At 43.5% G+C, this 17342-nt stretch overlaps 2 protein-coding genes across 2 annotated transcripts in view; one reads left to right on the top strand and one right to left on the bottom strand.

The window, feature by feature from the left end:
• The window catches only part of HEPACAM (hepatic and glial cell adhesion molecule), a 201741-nt gene that overhangs the window by 9178 nt on the left and 175221 nt on the right, over positions 1–17342 (top strand). The window lies entirely within an intron of this gene.
• The window catches only part of SLC37A2 (solute carrier family 37 member 2), a 107673-nt gene that overhangs the window by 43050 nt on the left and 47281 nt on the right, over positions 1–17342 (bottom strand). The gene's annotated exons all lie outside the window — the stretch shown is intronic.

The raw sequence follows: 17342 nt of genomic DNA, 5'->3' as shown, positions 1-17342 counted from the left end.
ACAGACAGGCCAGGGTGCAAATCTTCTCACCTGATGTAATCATCTTTTTACCTGTGGCAGTGGGGCAGTGAAGGTGGCTACAAGAAGGAGGGGTTCTTTCTGTCATTTTCAGTGCAAACACCACCATGACCGTTCTGATCTCAGTGAAACACTTGCTTTGCTTGTTCCTTATTTCTACTCTGCTACTGCTTTTGTCCTTGGGGCTGAAATATCATGGGGGGGGGGGGGGTGGAATATCATGCAGAGGGGTAGCCTAATGGTTAGAGCAATCAACTTAAAACCAGGCAAGCCAGTCAAATCCAGTGCTGCTCCCTGTGACCTCCACTGCCTCAGGCATGCACTGAAGATTGCATTCTCTGCAGGGATTGGAACAATATCTATTGTTCCTGAATGTAACCTGAACTATTGAAAAGGCACAAACTGGGGTGCTAATACATCCATGCCAGTGTTGGCTCTCCTGCATGGAGAGACAAGAAAGCATTTGTGGCTGTGAATGCGTCTGTCTTGTTTCCGAGTGTGCTGATGCAGCGACTACGCAAGCTTCTGGGCTCTCAGGCCGCTGACACATACCACCAGGCTTCCTTCCTTATTTTAGGCTCAAGTCTCAACAGCTGCAGTCAGCTGATGAAACGTAAGGGCCAAGTAACCATTTCCACCCTAATCTGCTCATACCGTATCAGCTTCTGTGATCTTTAGATCATCCCAAACTAATCTGTTGGAAGTTCCATCACTCAAGCGTCTGTGGTTAGATGAATGAAGGCAAGCAGATTTTGGTTGTGCTTGTTGCAGGTTTCCGTGTCTCGCTGTGTCTTTGTCAGGTAGAAGCCGATGTTTTAGCCACCGTGCTGTGGCTATGCTCTAAAGCAGAGGTAGGGAACTCCGGTCCTCGAGAGCCGTATTCCAGTCGGGTTTTCAGGATTTCCCCAATGAATATGCATGAGATCTATTTGCATGCACTGCTTTCAATGCATATTCATTGGGAGAAATCCTGAAAACCCGACTGGAATACGGCTCTCGAGGACTGGAGTTCCCTACCCCTGCTCTAAAGTCTGCAGTGTGACTTTGGAAATAGTGGGTTCACTGACCTGATTGGGAACAGGGCAGTCCACCAATTTGAATTTTGGCGGGAAAGTCAGTTGGTTGTGTCGCTCCTCAGCTATGGAACTCCCTTTCCCTGAAGTCTGGCTAGAAACTTCTTTTCAGAAATTTAAAATCACCTCTAAGACATGGGTATTCGGGCAAGCTTTTAATGGGAATTAATACTGAGTAGATGTCTATCTTATGAGGGGCTGCTGAAAAGTTCTCAGCCCTACCAACAAAGCTGGGGCAGTCTCCATCGAGGGCTATACCACGGTGGTAACAGCACCGATGCTCATAGGAATTCTATGAGCGTCAGAGCTATTACTGCAGGAGCTAAAAACCATGCTACAGTTTTATAAAAGGGGAGGTTAGTCTAGCGGTTTTCCACTTTTTTTCGTTCCATATTTTTCCGACGGAAAAAAACAAAGTTAAAAATCACTGGACTAAGTGTTTAGTCTTCAATGGAGCCTGCCCCAACTTTGTTGGTTGGGCTGAAAAATTCTCTGTAGCCCCTTGTATGTTCTTATCTCTCTCTTGTATGAGTGCTTGACCTTTTCTATCACATTTTATTTTCTTTTATATGGTGTTGTTGTAAACCGTGTTGATCCATCCACTAGAAAAAATACAGTATATCAAGTGTAAAAAACCATAAACCATACTCTTTTGTGTATCAGCTTTTCTACAGTTTTCTTTGGGTATTAATTGTAGTGTCAAACATGCTTTCCTAGGGTTACCAGATGTCTGGATTTCCCCGGCCATGTCATCCTTTTGAGGGTCTGGCTTTTCAAAATCCGGCACTTTGTCTGAGTTTTGAAAAGCCTCCCTCAAAATCGCCGTCGGGCAGGAGGGCAACACAATGACATCAGGCGCGCATACCCTCCTGCCCGACCAGAGCAGGCAGCAGGGAGTGAGGCGTGGCTACGGTGGTTTTAGGGGCGGGACTAGGGCGTGATGGGGGTGGGTCTAAGGGGTCCAGATTTTCCGAACGGAAAATCTGGTAACCCTACACTTTCCTTGTATGTCAAGTATGCCTTATTGACTTTTTGTAATTTTTTTTTTTTAATTGAAAGCGGTATATTAAATGTTTGAAATATCAAAAAAATTAATGTGCTCAGAGCTACCCGTGAAAAGGCATGAATAAAATGTAAATACAATTCAGATGAGAGGCTTTATGACCATATCTAGTTCTACTGTCTACAACAACAGATACAACAGAGGAGAAAGACAATACAATATGACAGCCTGGACTGGCCAAATGGGAGCGTCGGTTTTAGGTGAGTAGGGACAGCAGTTTGGCCTCTATCACTAGAGTTACTAGGACAGGGTAGGATGCAACGGAAAGATGGAGTACTGCAAGTCATGTGTAATGACAGCTAAATGAAGAGAGGAGCATTGGGACTTATATACCACCTTTTTGTAGTTATACACAGGGCTGGATTAATGAATAGGCCTAGTAGGCACGTGTCTAGGGCCCAAAGTTGTCAGGGGGGCCCAATGAAACAGAAGACTCAGGTGCTTTTATTTTCCTTGTCAATTCGGGCCCCCCGGGAAAGATCGGCAGCGCTGCCCCCCACCCCCCCGGGAGATTGACAACACCGCCCTCTCCCCGGCATCGATATCAACCAACCAGAATAAGTGACGTCGGAAGGGGGGCCAGTGTACTTGTGTGCCTAGGGGCCCTCAAATGAATCCTACCCTGGTTATACAACCACATTCAAAGTAGTTTACATAAAGGTACTTCAAGCATTTTCTCTATCTGTCACGGTGGGCTCTCAATCTATCTAATGCACCTGGGACAGTGGAGGATTCAGTGACTTGCCCAGGGTCACAGGAAGCAGAACAGGGTTTGAACCTACAGCTGAGGCTCTAGCTCTGACCATTACGCCACACTCTCCTCAGGGAGATATTTTGATGAGATTCAGATGGAGTTATATGGAAGGAAAGCACAGGTTTTAAAAAAAAAAATATATACATTAGTAACATCATGCTTAGATTATTGTAACATGGTTTATACTGTTCTTCCCTCTTGGACGCTGAAACGCCTTCAGTGTGTCCAGAACACGGCTATCGGAATACTTTGTGATGCAACAGATTTGACCATGTTACTTGCTCTTCAGCACTGATTCCAATATATTATCGTGCACAATTTTTAAAATATTGAGGTTAACGCGTAAAGTGCTATACAAAGCTGTACCCTGTTATCTTTCTTCATCCTTCCCCCCCCTCCCACACACACTTTTTACTAAACCGCGATAGTGGTTATTAGTGCAGGGAGCCGCGCCGAATGCTCCATGATGCTCACTGATAAGTTTGGCTCTTAGATATTGGTGGAATGAGGCATTACGGCATCACAATCTCAGCTCTGGAATGTTGCTACTCTTTAGGTTTCTGCCAGGTCCGTGAGTCCTGGGTTGGCCACTGTTGGAAACAGGATACTGGGCTTGATGGACCTTCGATTTGTCCCAGAATGGCAATTCTTATGTTCTTGTGTGAGCCAAGTATAGGACAACGAAGCCATTGTAACATCACTGAGTTTGGCTCTTAGGCATTGGTGGAATGAGGCATTATGACATCACAATCTCAGCTCTGGAATGTTGCTACTATTTGGGTTTCTGCCAGGTACTTGTGACCTGGGTGCCATTGTTGACAACGGTTCATAGACAACCCCGCGAAAGACAAAGGTGCGCGCCGACAACTGTGCGTAAGACGGAGGTGCGCGCCAAAGAAAATTACAGTTTTTAGGGGCTCCAACGGGGGGTTTTGTTGGGGAGCCCCCCCAGTTTACTTAATAGAGATCGCGCCGGTGTTGTGGGGGGTTTGGGGGATATGAGGGGTTGTAACCCCCCACATTTTACTGAAAACTTCACTTTTTTCCTGTTTTTAGGGAAAAAGTTCAGTTTACAGTAAAATGTGGAAGGTTACAACCCCCCAAACCCCCCCATAACGCCGGCGCGATGTCTATTAAGTAAACTGGGGGGGTTCCCCAACAAAACCCCCCGTCGGAGCACCTAAAAACTGTAATTTAGAGCGGTGCAGCGGCGCACGCTGCGCTCAATTGTCGGCGCACGCTTTTGTCTTTCGCGCCGTTTTCTATGAACCGACATACTAGTGAGCTATCATCGGTCCTTTACACTCTTTATTCTTATCAAATTCTTTTTTATTTAATTCTTTTTTAATTTATTTTTTTCACCTTCTTTTAATTTCAACTTTACTAAAATTATCATAATAATCCCCTCGTATTATAATTATTATGATTGTACTTAACTTGAACTTGAGGCATAGAGATAAGATTGGGCAGTAGAACTTTGTTCAAGTTAAGTACAATCATAATAATTATAATACGAGGGGATTATTATGATAATTTTAGTAAAGTAGAGATTAAAAGAAGGTGAAAAAAAATAAATTAAAAAAGAATTTGATAAGAATAAAGAGTGTAAAGGACCGATGATAGCTCGCAAGTATGTGACACGCCGAGACTCGTTCTAATGGCGCTTGAGATCCATTATTAATCTCTTTTATTCAACTTCATGTAAGAAGTGTGGCTTAAGCAGCAGTCCATCTGTATTTTTGGTGATAAAGTGTGGACCACAATTATTTGAAGTGGCGAATTAAAAAGACATGAAACCAAAATCGCTGAAATCCCAATTCACTTATGAAGCCGCATTAGGGTTTTTTTTATTTCAGTCCACGGCGATAAAAAAAAGCTCAAACGCTGGTAGAATTCCAATGAGCGTCAGAGCTTTTCCTGCCGTGTCCTGTGATATAAAACCCTAACACGGCTTCATAAAGGGGGAGGGGGTTATTTAGGACAAAGAATCCATCGATCCACTAAAGTCCACAAAATTCTGGAGAAGAAACCTTTTAAAGATGATTAGTAAGACAAATTTACAAATGCCAAAATTAGGAAAATAAAACAGACCGAATGACCAGCTTCTCAGACAGTATTATATGCAAACATATGTATTTGCAGCCACATGAAGGAGAGCGACCGTCAGTTAGCAGCTAAAAAGAGAAGTTAACTGAATTGATTCAAAGAAAATATACTTTACAAGTTAAGTTTATTTAAAATTTCTTATACCGCTCAATCAAACTTCTGAGCGGTGTACAATAAAAATATAGCTTTCAACAGATAAAACAAGATTATGGTTTGACAATTAAAAACGACATGAAAATTTAGAAGGACAAGACAAAACTCAGATTAAGACCAATGGGAACAGATGGAGAGAGGGGAAGAACTACAATATTTTGAGTAACGAAAACAAATAAGGGATGAACAACGGGGAGGGAAGGGTGTTGCCAACAGCAGTCGGCATTTGTTTGGCCCTTACAAGGGCAATTAGGTTTCAAAAGCATCTTGGAACAAGAATGTTTTCAGCTTTTTTTTTTTTTTTTAAATGAAGCAAAGATGATTCTTCACAAAGGTAATTGGGAGATGGTGCGATCATGCAAAGTTGTTTGATCTTATTGTGTTAATATGCTTTAGAGATGGGACAACAAAAGTTTTATGTCATAGAGCGGAGTGATATAGATGGACAGTAGGGGATTCTGAAACGGAAAGAGCTTCCAACTGAAGTGCCCCAAGATGAAACAAAAGATATATTCTCCATTGTTTGTCTCTTTAGTAAGGTCAGAAAACATCCAAATCAGGCAGAGTACGATACAGGGATTCAAACAGGGATTGGACGGATTCCTGAGGGATAAAGGGATCGTGGGATACTGAGAGAGGTATCCAGGTAAAAAGTATAGAAACCCAACCAGGTCGTGCATGTGCAAGACCGGAGGGTTAGGACTTCGATGGGAAGATAGGACTTAAATGGGAAACCAAGGTGGCAAGGGGCCCCTTCTGGTGATTCAGACAGGTGACCTGTTTGGGCCGTCGCGGGAGCGGACTGCTGGGCAAAATGGACCTATGGTCTGACCCAGCGGAGGCACTGCTTATGTTCTTATACCCCCTCCTTTAAAAAGCCGCGCTAGGAATTCTATGAGCATCGGAGCTGTTACCGCAGTGACCGGCGCTAAAAATGCTTTGTAAAGGAGGGGGTTAATTAAGAACGATCTTTTCCCTACGCTTGAAGAACATAAGCAACCTGTCTATCGGATTTCAATGCAATGGAGACTACCAAGGCTGCTGATGTTGCTAATTCTTTGTTTGATGACTCCGAAATATCCCAAAAGCTAGTAGGCACTGCTTCAACTGGAGCTCTTCTTAGTTAAAGGCAAATGATACATTTTAATTACTGGAGGGATTGTCTCAGGAGTTATCTTCAAAATCTCAATCAAAGACTGAATTAAAATCTCCCTTGGCGATCTTAAAGGGAGTTAAAGAAAATTGATTAAATGAAAATTTGAAGACCCTTATCATTCTCCAAACAAAGCCTCTACTTTCATTTTAAGCACCAGAATATTTTTAATCATGGAGACATCGTTCCAGAGATTGCTTTAGACATGGGCCTGTACTATCGTCTGACTAGGCAAACCGAAGAAAACAATGAAGAAATGTAAGCTGAAATGAGGCAGGAATGCAAAAACGGTAACACCATTGTTATGGGAGACTTCAACTATCCCGGGATAGACTGGAGACTTGGAAATTCAAAATGCGCTAGGGAAACCGGATTCCTGGAGGCAATACAGGACTGCTTCATGGAGCAGCTTGTCAGAGAACCGACGAGAGGGAATGCCACTCTGGATCTAATCCTTAATGGGCTAAGAGGACCTGCAAAGGAAGTGGAAATAGTAGGACCGTTAGGAAACAGTGATCACAATATGATTCAGTTCAAAGTCGAAGTAGGAATATCGAAGGGGAAGAGAACCACAACAACTTAACTTCAAGAAAGGAAACTACGAAGCGATGAGAGTAATGGTAAGAAAGAAACTAACGAACAGCTCAAAGAAATCACAGACTGTGGAACAAGCCTGGTCTTTATTTAGGGACACGGTGAGCGCAGCACGAAATCTGTATATCCCCAGATTTAGAAAAGAATGCAAAAAGGACCGATAACTAAAGATTTGAAGAAAGCGATAGGAGATAAGAAAAAATCATTCCGGATGTGGAAAAACGACAAAACCGGTGAAAACTGGAAAGAGCACAGGAAGCATCAAAAAGAATGTCACCGCATGGTTAGAAGAGCAAAAAGAGAATATGAAGAGAGGCTAGCCAGGGAAGCACAAAATTTCAAACCGTTCTTCAGATATGTTAAAGGGAAGCAGCCAGCAAGGGAGGAGGTGGGACCGCTGAATGACAGAGATAGGAAAGGAGGAAAAAAGTGGCGGATAGACTAAACATGTTCTTTTCATCAGTATTTACAAGAGGACACATCAAGTGTGCCGGAACCTGAAAAAATCTTTAAAGGAGATCAAGCAGAAAAGTTAACATCCATGGAGGTAAGCCTTGAAGACAGATAGATAGATTAAAAACTGACAAATCTCCGGGCCCGGACGGAATCCACCCTAGGGCATTGAAAGAGCTAAAAGAGGAAATGGCGGAATTACTACAGCAGGTTTGTAATCTATCCCTGAAAACAGGGGTGATCCCAGAGGATTGAAAGATATCAAATGTTACACCCATCTTTAAAAAAGGATCGAGAGGCGACCCGGGGAACTACAGACCAGTAAGTCTGATTTCAGTTCCAGGAAAGATGGCAGAACCGCTGATAAAAGACAGCATCCATGAGAATCTAGAAAGGAATAAACTCATGAAAACAAGCCAACATGGCTTCTGCAAGGGAAGATCGTGCCTAACGAACTTACTGTACTTCTTTGAAGGAATAAACAAGCAAATGGACGAAGGGACCCCCCCCCATAGACATCGTATACTTGGATTTCCAAAAAGCCTTTTTGGGGCAGCTGGTGGCAGCAGCAATGAGGTGAGCCTGCTACCGCCAGCCTGCCCTAGAAACCGCCTCTCTGCAGTGACTTCTGTTCCCGCGTAGGCAGGACTTACAGAGAGGCGACTTTTGGGGCAAGCTGACACTAGCAGGCTCACTTCATTGCTGCTGCTTCCGGCTGCCTGAAGATTAAATTACAGCAGCCTGCCGGAGAGGGAGTCGGTGGATAGAGAGATTGCGAGGAGAAGCAGCATCGGAGGTCAGAGGAGGGAGGGAGGGAGGCTGGAGAAACAGGTGGGGGAGTTGAGAGAGATGGCTAAACCCAGACAGTTGCTCCCCATTTTTCAAAAACCATCTGAGCCTGGACAGCACTGGAAAAAGAGGGCATGATCTGGCAACCCTATCCCAATGCAGTTTTATTGACACAAATTGGGTTTAATCTTTTGGTGTCAGGTCAAAAGCGTGCCGGGACAAAGGCACGCGCAGACAATTGAGCGCAGCGTGGAGACGTGCGCCGCAGAAAATTACTGTTTTTAGGGCTCCGGGGAGGGGAACCCCTCCACTTTACTTAATAGAGATCGCGCCGCGTTGTGGGGGCATTGTGGGGGGTTGTAACCCCCCACATTTTACTGAAAACTTCACTTTTTCCCTGTTTTAAGGGAAAAAGTTAAGTTTACAGTAAAATGTGGAGGGTTACAACCCCCCAAACCCCCCATAACGCTGGCGCGATCTCTATTAAGTAAACTGGGGGGGGGGGCTCCCTAACAAAAACCCCCGTCGGAGTCCCTAAAAACTGTAATTTTCTTCGGCGCGCGTCTCCATCTTGCGCTCAGTTGTCGGCGCACGCCTTTGTCTTTCGCAGGGTTGTCTATGAGCCAATCTTTTATCTGTGATTGTTCGTAGGCCTCTTCTGCACTAGACTTGGAGTTTAGATGTGTCATTTGCCACCTTTTCCATTAATAAACCAGGACTCGGACATTATTTTCATTATGATTTATACTGTAGAAGCTTCCAATCTAAAAACATGCCAGGAATGTCTAATCCTCCTTTCAGGGTAACTTGGACTGGAGTAATTTGATCAGTTGCTTACTTTTTAGGAACAACTCAAGTAGTTACTTGAAAATAATGACTGTACAGTAAACTGAAGGATTGTTTTCTTTGTACGCAGAGGGAAAGACGTGCCTCTGTTAACAGCCACAGTTCCAAAGCAGGACGTTCCGACTTTTCTTTAGGATGGCTTCATTTTTATGAAGTTATCCAGGTAGCGGAAGCGATTTATCAAGCCCTGGCTGAAGTGTCTCTGCATGTGCAGCATTCAGAGCCCTGTAAGCCTGCTTTGTTCCTTTGTCTGTGCAATTAAAACTGGTTTGCTATCCGACTTTCAAAATCAAATGTTAAGCCTTGCCAAGAGAGAAAGAAAAGTCTCCTTGTTTCTGTTATAATAGTGCTTTAGGACAACTCTGTAGATATTTCAGCCATGAATCCTAGACTTACTGACCCATTTTCAGGGCCTAAAGGGTAGAGGAGTCTTTTATTGAGGTCTGTGCTTCTCTCAGAACAGAACACAGACAATGGACTGAACTTCCAGGACTGGTTACAGTGCTACAGTCCAGGTTCTGGTCAGAGATTCATTAGGAAATGTATTTATTTATTTTTACCACTTATAGCCCTCAGGGGTCCAGTTGATGTAGGAATCGCAGATAAAAATGTAGACTAAAAACAGTGTGCATGTCTTTGAGCTGATATTTGTATTTATGCGTTTTTATTGTGAAGAATGACTAATAAATCATCTTTCAGAACATTTACATCCACAGGGTTTTTGGTTTTTTTTTTTGTTCTCATCGCTTGGAGGTCCCAGCTGGTCAGTAATTAATACTCCATCGCAGCTCAGCAGGATGACAATTCCAAGTTATATATAATCACCCGTACAAAGAATTGCGCTCCAAAAATAATAATTGTTGCTCCTCTACCCAGACTTGAGTTTGGCCACAGAGGCTTCTTCAGGAAGAGTAGCAACGCCAAGCTGATTACACAAACGTAAAAGTTGACTGTGAGCAGTATCATTTTATAAATCATATATAATTTTTAAAGACTATTCCTATATGTCATCTTTAGGCTCCTGAGATATTATTAATAGATATTTAAAGGAGGTATTGCAACTAGATAAAGTGGAATTTAATATTTCTGAAGGTCGATATGTTTGCGCCTTAAATCGGGGCAGTAGAAGAGGGTGCAAGAGAGGGAGCCCATGCACACTGCCTATGCCCCCTCTGGGCCGGCTGAGTTGGTGGGGGGGTTTTTTTTCCCCTTTTTTTCTAGGGCAGAGGGAAGGGGAATATGAAACTGGCGTACTGGTGGAGAAAGCTGGGCCCGGTATAGTTTTTGTTTTTAATTTTTTAAAATTGAGCCCGTGGTTTTAACCCGCTTAAAGCCCATGGGTTAAAACCACGGGCTCGCAGAGCAGGGTGGCATTCGGGGCGAGTAGGCAGGAGACACGAGGCAGAACAGGGTGGCATTCGGGGTGAGCAGGCAGGAGACACGAGGCAGAACAGGGTGGCATTCGAGGCGAGTAGGCAGGAGACACGAGGCAGAACAGGGTGGCATTTGGGGCGAGTAGGCAGGAGACACGAGGCAGAACAGGGTGGCATTCGGGGCGAGTAGGCAGGAGACACGAGGCAGAACAGGGTGGCATTCGGGGCGAATAGGCAGGAGACAAGAGATCTGGGCAGAGCAGGGCGGCGATTTGGGGCAGAGCAGGCAGGAGAGATTGCAGAGCAGGGCAGAGAGCAGGGCTTCCAGAGTTGAAAAGGCATTTTTGACTGATCCCCAGCGGTTGCTTATTCAGTTGACCAGCCAGCCCAGTCGGATGTGAAATTTTGTGTTGTGAATCGCGTCCCTGCCTAGTTTGCATGCATTTCACCTCATTTGCATGCACGGATTCGAAGCGGATCGCAGGAGAGGTTAGTGAATAGCGCAGGAGGGAAATCTGGTCGCAAAGGGGCCGCAAACCTTAGTGTGTAATTCTCTTAGCGTGGAACAGCTAGGGGGGTGTGGGCATGGACAGGTCAGGGCATGGTCCAGCACTTACACTTACAGTAGTTAGATGTAAACATTTAGACCAGTGTTTGACATGCTGTAGAGTAGACGCTCATGCCTAAGGGTAGGTACTAAAATGCGAACTTGCATGTGTATTTTAAAACAGCAATTACACACTAATTGCCTATACAGAATTTGCACTTAGCGTCTAGTATGTTAATGTCTATCTGTAGGCGACCTGTTGAACTACCTCAATGCCACTTCCATATTTATTTATTGAATTCATTTTCTATACGGTTATCCCCAACAAGCTCCGAACGGGTTACAGGTTAACATACATAATATAGAGTGGGCAACCTGACTATCTTGTGAAACTTCTTGTCCCGTATAAACCTTCGCGATCACTGAGGTCATCAAATTGAAATAGATTGACAGTGCCATCAAATCACCTGGTTAGACTTAAGTCAACTCAAAATTCTGCATTCTTGTGGAACGCACTTCCTAATGAACTTCGTGGTGAACTTACTTAAATTACATGTAGAGCCAAGCTAAAAACTTACTTATTTGGATTGGCCAGGCCGACGATCGTTTGTGGCCGGTAACCACTGCTTCAGGGCCTTAGCGCCAAATCCAGGCTATCAGTACGCAGATCCTAACTGCTGCTTTCAACCTGTTTGGCCTGTTTGTGTTCAGTGATTTTTACCATTAATTCTTCTCGGCTATTTTTTGCTCCCACCTGCTAACTTTAAACTTGTGCGAAAGTTTTTTGCCTATGATGCTTTGGTGGAAGAGTGTGGGTCCACCTCTCCATTTGTCGGAGGCTTTTCTTTCGCTTAAGTAATAAGCTAGCTTTCTTGGCTTGTGTGGTGCTTTTGTTTTGGAGTGATATTTTTTGAATCTTTGTGTGTATATATATATGCATACACACAGAAGAAAGTGAGGGTTCATAGTCTAAAGTGCGCCGACAACCGAGCACAGGACTTCATCGCACCAAAGAAAAATTGTATTTTAAAGGGCTCCGACGGGGGGTGTTGGTGGGGAACCCCCCCCACACACTTTACTTAATAGAGATTACCCTGGCGTTGTGGGGGGTTGTACCCCCCTCATTATACTGGAATCTTAACTTTTTCCCTGTTTTTTAGGGAAAAAGTTAAGTTTTCAGTATAATGAGGGGGGTACAACCCCCCACAACGCCCCCAACATGGCAGCGTGAGGCAGCGCGATCCCTATTAAGTAGAGTGGTGGGGTTCCATCCCCCACACCCCTGTCAGAGCCCTTTAAAATACAGGTTTTCTTCGGCGTGATTAAGCCCTGCGCTCAGTTGTCGGCGCGCCTTTGTCCCCGCGCACTTTTGACCCGTCACCGTCCAATACTGAGGGATAGGCAAGTTTTGCAGGATTCCAGGGAACCAGCCTGCCCATAGCAACTGAAAATACACCACCCCCTATTGGTAGCAGTGGAGTTGGACAACGAGAGGGCATTTGGAAAAATTAAGAGGGGACAGATTCAGAACAATGCTAGGAAGTTTTTCTTCACCCAAAGGGTGGTGGACACCTGGAATGCGCTTCCAGAGGGTGTGATAGGACAGAGTAAGGTTTTGGGGTTCAAGAAGGGATTAGATAATTTCCTGAAGGAAAAGGTGATAGAGGATTACTATACAGGTCCTGAACCTGATGGGCCGCCGCATGAGCGGACTGCTGGGCGTGATGGACCTCTGGTCTGACCCAGTAGAGGCACTGCTTATGTTCTTATGGAGGATACCCGCACAGCTTAGAGGGAACAGTGCCCGGGAGTCAAAGGCAGCCCCTTAAGACCTCTGGAGCAGCCCGCATTGTCACTCAGACTTTTTTTTAACACTCTCTTCCTCTTTACCAAGCTCATGACAGAAAGGGGGAAGTAGATGGGAGGGTGAGCCACCTATTTGAAGGACAAGGCATTTCTCAAAAACGGAATGTATTTGGAAATGCTCATCTCCTTGAGGATACACATCATAAAAAGTTTGAAAGATGTGCTGCTGGGGGTGGATGTCACTCAGCAGTGTTCAGGCCTCACATGGTGGCTCTCCTTCAGCTCATTTGGATATAAAGTGGCCAAGCCTTAAAAGTTATGTTCTATGGGATCAATATTCAGCCGCTAGTGCTCATGTCTGGGCTTCGCCATTGAATTTCTGGGTTTACACCACAGCCAGTTAAGTGCAATATTCTGCATTTACCCAGCTGTGGGCTACCACAGTCGTTCTTAAACCTGTCCTGAGGACCCCCAGCCAGCTGGGTTTTCAGGATATCCTTAATGAATATGCATAAGGCAGATTTGCATATGACAGAGGCGACAGGCATGGAAATCTGCCCCATGCATATTCATTACTACACTTGATCTAAGCTATTAATCTGAATTTAATTATATATACAATAATCTTTCTTTTTTGCTTTTTCACCACACCTAATTTTCAACCTTAATCATTTTTTAATTTAATCTCAACACATTAGTTATATTAATATAATCTATAAATTACACGGGGGAAGCATGAATATTGCTACACCTTGGGTTTGTCCAGGTACTAGTGACCTGGATTGGCCACCGTGAGAACGGGCTACTGGGCTTGATGGACCATGGGTCTGACCCAATAAGGCGATTCTTATGTTCTTAAGTTCTTACTTTATCATGAGCCTTATTACACCAACACATAAAATATAATCGGCCTTCACTCACACACTCATTCAAAACTTAGCAGCATTAGCCTGCCCACGTTAATCAATAGTCTTGTTTCAGTCCTGACTAGGGAACTTGTTCAATCACTCTTTGTTGTATTGATGTATATTCATTAGGGATATACTGAAAACCCAACTGGCCGGGGGTCCCCTGTATAACGATAGAACCGACTTTTATGTGGTCCTATTGATGCAGTTAACCTTGGATGGTTAAGTACTGAATATCAGCAATTAACCAGCCATGTGCTGACTCTAGTATTAAGCAGCCTACAGCGCTTACGGAGGCGCGATTCCGATTTGAAACTCAGTTCAATGATCATCTCAACTCTCTGGTAAAAAAATGTTTTTTTTAGTCTTCACATGTTGAGGAAAGTGAGATCCTGCTTCCGCCAACAACATTTTGCTGTCCTTGTACAATCAATCATTCTTTCCAGATTGGACTATTGTAATTCCATCTATCTAAGTCTAACCGATGATAATCTTCAAAGACTTCAGCGGATCCACAACACTGCGGCTAATTTGATCTTCGCAAAAAGCAAATTTGGCCATGTTTCCCCGCTTCTATCAAAACTTCACTGGCTTCCGGTGATTTCTAGGATGCACTTTAAATGTACCTGCCTAATATTCAAGATCCTACACGGCATTCTTCCTCCCCTAATTCCACTATCCTGGAATTTTTCGAGACCTGACACTACCAGATCCGCCCACAAACTCAAACTATCTTTCCCCTTGTTAAAAGGCGTCATGTATGCAGGTAAATTAGGGAAATCCCTTTTCTTCAAATTCACTGAGATTTGGAATAACCTCCCTGACCCGCTGCAGAACCTAGGCTCATTCTAATTATTCCGAAAGCATCTGAAAACCTGGCTTTTGTCCAAAACGTAAAGCTATCTATTTAAAATGTAAAGCTAGCTATCCTCTTCATAACCTCTAATTTCTTATTATGTCCTTCCCTCATTTATTCAATTTACCTGTAAACCGTGCCGAGCTCTATCTTTATGGAGATGATGCGGTATACAAACTTAAGGTTTAGTTTAGTTTCAAAATGTTGTTTACATGGCAGGTTTTTTTTTAATTTTTTTACTGAGCTTGATCACCTAAAAAATTAACCCCGTTTAGAGAATCCAGGCTTCAAAGCCTATAGCAAATACAATAATAAATCAGCACTGACCGCAAGGATTCACACTGCAAGTCCCCTATCTATGAAAAGGAAAAACTACAAATATTACACTGGATCCTACAACAGCCATGATCATATAGGGCAAATAGACTATGGACTACTACAAACCCCAAATCAGGAACTGCCACTAGAAGAATCCTTTTATCTCTGTAACACACACAGAACATGAACTGACCCTTAGCTCAGACAGATTAAAGGACCAGAAGTTAGAAACAAGACGTACGTAGCCCAAAACCAACACAAGCCCCAAAATGCCAGACTGGAACAGAGAAATACAAATGCAATTTCTACTGTACTTTACTATGTACAAAAATAGAAGAGATGCAACATTCTCCATGAAGACATAATCTAATCCATAAAAACTGAAAAGAATTGTCTCTAATCTTCTACCTTTGTTTTCTGGACATTTTATTTTTCCAATAGAGAGAGATGCATAGAACTTCAGCGCTGTTCTCTACAGCTGGAAAATACCGAGTGTACGTAGTACCAATTTTTTAAATTTTTTTAGCGACCAATGCTCAAAGGTAACCAATTTTTTTTAATTTTGGTTTTTTTGCGAGCAATGCTCAACAGTAACTACATGCAAATTATATGCACAGTTAGTGTTGAGCATTGGTTGGCAAAGGGCTTGGCAAGAGTGGAAGGCATAGCATTGGCGCACAGGTCCAGTGAACGAGGGTGGAGAAGTGGGTAGGGTTACCAGACGTCTGGATTTCCCCGGGGTCCGGATGGCTTTTCAAAACCCGGCACTTTGTTTGGATTTCAAAAAGCCTTCTTTAAATTGTGTCGGGCAGGAGGAAATCCGCGCATGCACGGATGCCATGCGATGATGTCACGGGGCGGGGATGGGTGGAACTGGTCAGGCCTGGGGGGGCGGGTCTAGAGGGGTCCGGATTTTACTATAGTAAAATCTGGCAACCCTAGAAGTGGGGGAACAGTCCATGATTAGTGGAGCTCATTCAGGCGACAGGAAATGGTGCCCTAAAGCCAGAAGCCTGGCTATAACAGTCACCCTGTCCTAACAACTAAAACCTACCGCTCTGGAGCTGTCAGTAGATTTTAGTCATTACAGAACAGTTTTCTGTGCATAGGATGAAATTGCTAAAGAGCTCATTTTAATACAAGTGACCTCATTGACAAAGGTTGAAAGCCTCTGTGCATTAGCTGCAAAATAACGTTTCATGTAGACTGGCTAAAACTAGCGTAAATGAAATGTCACAAGCCCAGTTTGCTCTGAGCCTTGAGCCCTGAGTTGATTCCAGTCTCTCTTTTCCACTTTCCATGTGTCTTCTCTTCACATCTCCTTTCCATTTTCTCTTTTCCTCTTCCTTCTGGTTAGAGCTAGAGCCTCAGCATCCTGAGGTTGTGGGTTCAAATCTCATGCTGCTCCTTGTGACCCTGGGCAAGTCACTTAATCCCCCATTGCCCCAGGTACATTAGGGAGAGTGTGAGCCCACCGGGACAGATGGGGAAAAATGCTCGAGTACCTGAATGTAGACCAAATACTTAAATAAATAAATATTCTTGTTTTTGATACCGATTTTTCCATGTTACCAATTTTCTTTTTCCACTTCTCTCTCTTCTGCCTTTCTATTCATTCATATCTAGATTTTACCTCGCTTTCATTTTCTCACTCCAGTACTTAGTCTCCTCCTTTTTACCGCTAACCTACTGCATGTAACAGCTTTCCATCCCTCACTCTCATCCAATCTCTACTTCTCCCCCTGCTCTCTGTTCCTCTTCTTTCTCAGCCTTTTCTTATACCCTCTCTACCTTTCACTCGCTTCCTCTGGGATTTGGATGTGATAGTATGTGATGATCTTAAGGTGCCCAAACAGGTTGAAAAGGCGATGGCAAGAGGTAGAAGGATGCTTGGGTGCAAAGGGAGAGGAATAGCCAGTAGGAAAAAGTAGGTATTGATGCCCCTGTATAAGATTCTGGTGAGACCTCATTTAGAATACAATTCTAGAGACCACACTTTCAAAAAGATATAAACAAGATGGAGTCGGTCCAGATATCGGTCTTAATCAGTTTGTTCTTCTAAATTTTTATTGTCTCGATTTTATTCAGTTAATATTGATGGTAATATTTCTAATTCCTGACAACCTCCTTGCAGAGTTCCCCAGGCCTCTCCACTTTCCCCAATTTTGTTCAATCCTTCTATGACAACTTTGAATATTTATAAGCTGTCGGCGTGGGAAATGCTTTTTACTTATGTGGATGACATTTTTATACTGATTGAGATTGACCCATACCAATTTAACTTTTAAAATAAATCACTGTATCTCTAAACTTCAAACTTGGGCTATGTCTGTCCAGATGAAGCTAAATGCAGCTAAAACTAAACTTCTGTGGTTAGGCCCAAAATTGGATCATCTTCCTTCCACTGTACTTTTGGATTCTGGAGCCTCCCTACAAATTGAGTTCTCCTCTAAGATTTTGGGAATACTTTTTTGATTCTTCTCTTACTTTTAAGGATCAAATAAACTCTCTGGTTAAGAAATGTTTTTTCAG

This window comes from Geotrypetes seraphini, chromosome 13 (assembly GCF_902459505.1).
Source record: "Geotrypetes seraphini chromosome 13, aGeoSer1.1, whole genome shotgun sequence".
In the NCBI taxonomy this organism is placed as follows: Eukaryota; Metazoa; Chordata; class Amphibia; order Gymnophiona; family Dermophiidae; genus Geotrypetes; species Geotrypetes seraphini.
This window is presented reverse-complemented; position numbering and strand designations above follow the sequence as displayed.